The sequence below is a fragment of the Lissotriton vulgaris genome, chromosome 10, assembly GCF_964263255.1.
Source record: "Lissotriton vulgaris chromosome 10, aLisVul1.2, whole genome shotgun sequence".
In the NCBI taxonomy this organism is placed as follows: Eukaryota; Metazoa; Chordata; class Amphibia; order Caudata; family Salamandridae; genus Lissotriton; species Lissotriton vulgaris.
In genome coordinates this window covers 316912885-316918884 of record NC_141698.1, presented here as the reverse complement: position 1 = coordinate 316918884, position 6000 = coordinate 316912885, and positions in this window count along the sequence as shown.

Sequence of the window (6000 nt, the reverse complement as noted above, 5' to 3'; positions counted from 1 at the left end):
AGTTTGCCTTGCTTTCATCCATTATGCCCAGGGGTACTCAGTGGTGCATGGACCAAGCCTTTCTGTGGGGTGTCTTGAATTTAAACATCATCGAGGGCATGGATGGCATTGGATTGTGGTGATTTTTGTGTGTTTTATGAGTTTTTGGGGTGTTGTTGGGGCCTGGCCATATGGGTGGGGAGCATTTTGAAGCCTGGGACAGGCAGGGCTTGGCCATGTGGTGGGGGTCAAGGGGCCATTTTGAAGCCAGGCAGTGTGCTCAGGCCTGCCCCCAGTTTGCCTTGCTTTCAACCATTATGCTCAGGGGTACTCAGTGGTGCATGGACCAAGTCTTTCTGTGGGGTGTCTTGAATTTAATCATCATTGAGGGCATGGATGGCATTGGATTGTGGTGATTTCTGTGTATTTTCTGACTTTTTGGGTGCTGTTTAGGCCTGGCCATGTGGGTGGGGTCCATTTTGAGGGCTGGTCCAGGCAGGCCCTGGCCATGTGGTGGGGGTCAAGGCTCAAGCAGCCATTTTGGAGCCAGGCAGTGTGCTCAGGCCTGCACCCAGTTTGCCTTGCTTTTATCCATTATGCCCAGGGGTACTCAATGGTGCATGGACCAAGTCTTTCTGTGGGGTGTCTTGAATTTAAACATCATTGAGGGCATGGATGGCATTGGATTGTGGTGATTTCTGTGTGGTTTTCGACTTTTTGGGGTGTTTAACTGATGTTCCTCTGGCTTCCATTGCTTTTAGGTGCACAAGAGAACCACCAGTGCCAGGAAGAAGTCCTGCGCAAGTAGAGCCGCAAGGAGAGGCACAAGTAGAGGCGCAAGTAGAGGCGCATGGACAGGTGCATGGAGAGGTGCAACTAGAGGTTCATGGAGCGGCACAACTGCCTACAACGCTTGTTTCTCCAGAACTCAAGAGGAGGTATCATCCGAGGAAGCCACTCCTCCTGATGATGATCCATTGTCTTCCAGATCCCCAGCAAGAAAAAGGTCAAGGAGGGCTACTACTACTACTACTACAAGTTCTTCTTCAAGCCCCCTTCACTCTGATGACGATGATCTTGATTGGAACCCACAAATGCAGTCTGAGAGTGAGGCACGCCATGAGCTGACAAAGGTAGCTAAGCCTAAAAGGAAGGTTCCCGCAAGGCTTTGACTTATGGGTGATGACGACGAAAAAGAAGTGGTGTCTTCTGCTGCTGATGAACAGTCTGATGATGACCCAGTCATCACAGTTGTCACTCCAGCCTCAGCGGGCATGCAGCAGACAGACATTTTCACCCTATCCCGAATGGGTGCTGAGTGGGATGTGGGCGGCGTGGCACTGGTACCACCACCAACGCAGTTAACTACAACACCAAAATGACCTACAGCTTCCATATTTTTTAGTCAGAAGGGCTGGCAGGGACCTCCATCCAGCTCGACCTCAAGTAGTGGTGCTGTAAGTGAACACCAGAAACGAATTCAGCCACGCCCATCCTCCACTTCATCTGGCATTAAAACTCAAAGTAGCACCTCCACCACCAGCAGACATTTCCAGTCCCCAGTTTGGGACCTCTTTACAGTTAGCCAAAGGGCGGAAAACATGGTCATTTGTTCGATTTGTAAAACATTAGTTAGTCGGGGTAAGCTTGGTACCAACTATGGTACCGGAGGGCAGAGAGGTCATCTCAAAAAACACCACACTATCGAGTGGGAGGCGCACCTAAGTAAGATCCAGGAAGCCAAAAGAAAAACAAATCCTAATGTATCCATTAATATTGCATCTGATGATGACGAGGGGCTGATCGAGCAGGGGGGAAGTGAAGAAGCGACAGACATTTTTTCTGGTACACCCAGTACCCCTGGCAGCAGCACTGCAGTGGTATCGCCCACATCCTCTACCCCTGCAACATGTATGAGGCAGACTAAGAGTCTGGGAGAGACACCAATGTGAAAAAGTACATCACTGGGCCTAACTGGTTTGAAGAAGTCATCATCGTCATCACGTAAAATGGTCCAGCCCACCATTAGCAGAATGTTTTGGTCGGATTCAGAAAAGGGGTTGGTAGTTTAGTCTGCCCTGTTCCCATGATGCACTGGGCCAGGGACAGACTGATTTGCATATAGCCAGGTTCTGAGCTGGGATGGTGCAGTGAGATAAATAACGGTGATGGATCAAGCCCTGATCTTTGGACTGGGTAAGAGTGGTCTGCTTAATTCAGACACTCTGTTCATCACCACCCCCTTTCTGAATCGTTTTTGGCCACTATAGGTTTGGCAGGGTATACTCAGACATGAGTCCCTTTCTCACTGCACCATCAGGATTCAAGCAAGCCGGGCCGAAGACGGCTGAAATGCCAGAAACCGGTCCCCGGTAGCTTGTCTCCTTTCTGGTGAAGAATTGGCTTGGTAGTTTAGTCTGCCCTGTTCCCATGATGCACTGGGCCAGGGACAGACTGATTTGCATATAGCCAGGTTCTGAGCTGGGATGGTGCAGTGAGATAAATAACGGTGATGGATCAAGCCCTGATCTTTGGACTGGGTAAGAGTGGTCTGCTTGATTCAGACACTCTGTTCATCACCACCCCCTTTTCTGAATTGTTTTGGTCGGAGGCGCCATTTGAACGCAACCACCCAACGGTACGTCTGTATAACGCAAAGCTGGCTAAAATGCTAGCGCTGGGCCTTCTCCCTTTTTCTTTCGTGGAAGGGGTGTTTTTTTTTTCGAATTTGTGGCAACAGTCTGCCCTAAATGGAAGGTTCCTAGCCAGTCCTATTTTGCCAGAGTTGCGGTTCTAGCACTACATCAAGATGGGCTGGAGGTGATTGGGGCAGCTTTGCAGAAGAGTGCTGTCCACTCTATCCACTTGACAACAGACATGTGGAACAGTTGCCAAGCCCTTGATTACATGTGCATCACTGCACACTGGGTCTCTTTTGCAGGGGTTAGAGACAAGACAAATGCAGGTGTTGACCCTGACACACTTTTTCAAGCTACACGGAAACATGCAACATTAGCCATGTTTGCCATGGAGAAAACTCATACTGCACCTAACCTTTTGGAGGAGTTTGATAGGAAGGTCTCTGAATGGCTGCATCCAAGACATTGCATAGTTGGTTAAGTTTCCACGGATAATGGCAGTAATTTAGTTAAGGCCATGCAGCAAGGTGGCTATTTCAGAGTGCTGTGTTTGGCGCACAGTATTAACATCCTGGTGCAAGATTTCTTGAAAAATGAAAACACAGTCAGCAAGTTACTGACCACCTGCCGAAGAATCTGCACACATTTCAGCCATTCTTTTAAGGCCCGGAAGCAGCTGAGGAGCATTCAACATGAACGTAGACTGCCAGTCTAAGGACTCATCCAGGAGGTGGCAACATTTTGAAACTCAACCTTTTACATGCTTGAGCGTCTGTCTGAGCAGTGCATGGAAATCAATGAGTATTTCTTTCAACCGGGTTCTACTATGAAAGACATGAGGCTAGAGTTGGAGGAATGGAAGCTAGTTGCAAGCCTGACAGACATGCTTCATCCTTTTGAGGTCTTCACGCGTGAAGTCAGCACGGAGGACTGTTCTTTTGGCAAAGCTATCCCATTGTTGGTCATGCTAGAGCACCAACTGAAGGCGGTGTCTTCAACGTTCAGAGATGATGCTGAAAAGCAAGACTCATATCAGTTGGCGGAGAGGTTATTAAGGCGCCTAGTTGACAGTGAAAGTATTAAAAACATACATACAGAACAACATTACATTTGTGCCACTATTCTGGATCCACGGAGCAAAAAGGCAGTGGCCAGCAAAGCATTCATTCCTTTTGATTAAGCATATGTTTCAAAGTACAAACATTGGCTAGCTGTGTCAGCCACTCGGTTCGAAAAAGATCGGCAGAAAATTCAAGGAGCCAGCAGAAGTCCAACTGAATCAGCAGGCCATCTGGCGTCAAGTTCCACTTCTGAATATGTGGCTGAAGGGAGTCACTTTCCCTCACAGCCATTAACGACACCAGCAGCAACCGTATCATCTTCACCTGCAACAGGCCCAGCCATAATATTGTCGGAAGCAGATTGGCTAACTCATCAAGGGTTTGCTCGTTCCAGTGCTGAAAAGGCCACAGATGGTACGCAAAGTGGAGAACCTTGAGTCGATGGTGCAGGCCTATCTGGATGACCCAACAGAGGTCTTTGTTAATCAGAACCCATTTCTGTACTGGTATAGGAAAAGGCCTCTATGGCCACTGATCGCCAACCTGGCTCTACATTATTTGTCATGCCCACTCGCAAGCATGTCTTCTGAATGTGTTTTCAGTGCTGCTGGTGCCATTGTAACTTCAAAAAGGACCCGCCTCTCGCCAAAAAATGTGGAGAGGTTAACACGGATCAAGATGAATCAGCACTTCATACCACGAGATTACAAAATATGTGAATGCACACAGGAAGAAGAGGACACCGTCTTAGGTGACGGAAGTTCTTCTCTGTTAACTGACCTACGCCCGTCCCAATTCATAGAGTTTGAGGACGAGCTCTACTTCCCTGATACTGAGGCCTGAAAATGACTCCTTTTTTCGTCCTTATTCACTTTTATTCCTGTGTGTCTTTCTTTGTTTTGCAACTTTTACCACAACAAAACTCTCACAACAAGTCCATCAGCAGCACTGTCGTCATCTTATTTTCCTTATTGATTTGAAGGTGCCGCAGTCTGCATTCCTGAGGTTCACAAGCTCACAACTCAATCATGCTCCTCTATCCTCCTCCTACAGACTCCACCTATCCATTTCCCTCAAGGCAGATGGATGGATTACGAATAATAAAGAAACTTTGTTTTCATAGACGAATCCCCTCAAGTGGGACTGAAATTACTGACTGACTACATGCTTGCTGATTGCTAACAGAGTTACTTCTAAAAATTGACAGGAGAGGCTGCCTTGCGGGCCCTCACTTTTCAAAGAAGATGCGGACAAAAAGTAGAACAGGTAATGAATAATTGAGAAGATGGCATGCAGTGGACAGCAATGGCTGTCTGGCTCTGATGACACCAATTGCTGTTTGTTTTTTTTGTGCATGAAATGAATCATATGTCTTGTCTTAGTTATTATTTAATCTTTTACACAGTACCATGTCTACTACTCTTTTTTTTTTTTTTACCTTGTTTAATTCAAATTGTACTTCAAATTCAGGGGCCACTATGTTGCATTTTACAATATGCAAAATGTCCTTAGAGTGGACTCACTTGCCAATATACCATGATGATTGATTAAATAATATATCTTTTTTCTTTACAGTCACTCACTGGGATGGATGGATCATCAGCGCCGGTTTACGGAAGAACTATGGCCAATTCGTGAGTGGCAAACAGGTAATCCAGTCTACAACAACTACTACAGCAGAACTACATGTCTGTCTATTCGTGGTATGTAGTGGTTGAGGGCGAGGCAGTGTACTGTTTTTGTTATGCCAGGCAGAGTCCACTCCAGACAGCAGTTCATGTAAAATTGGGGCTATGTGGCTTGCTGCATACAATTAGATATGCTTTGTCTGTCTGACAAAGAGCCTTGGTATGCTACATCAGGTTGCTTCACTCAGTGGTGCCTGCCTTGACCGTCTGCATGGCACTGCCTCAAGCTTGGGCCAAATATCTGTTATGTGTGCGAAATTTGCTGTTTTTCGGTTTTTCGCGAATCTTGCGAAATTACCGAAAAATCGCAAATTCTGGAGCGGAACGGATTTTTGGCCCATGCTTGCGGCAGGGCCATGCAGACGGTCAAGGCAGGCACCACTGAGTGAAGCATCCTGATGTAGCATACCTATGCTCTTTGACACAGACAGACAAAGCATATCTAGGGTTTAGGGTTCAGTGCGATTTACTAGGGTTTTTGGGTTTAAATTGTTAGGGTTCCTGCTGAGTCTAGGGCTCAGGGCCCAATGCAGGCTCATTCATAATGATGTTGGCAAGGTTTTAGGGGGGTTTGGCGTTCTTTGGTCCAGAATTGGCAGAATTTTGGCCTTTTCTGGTGTTTTGCGGGCGTGT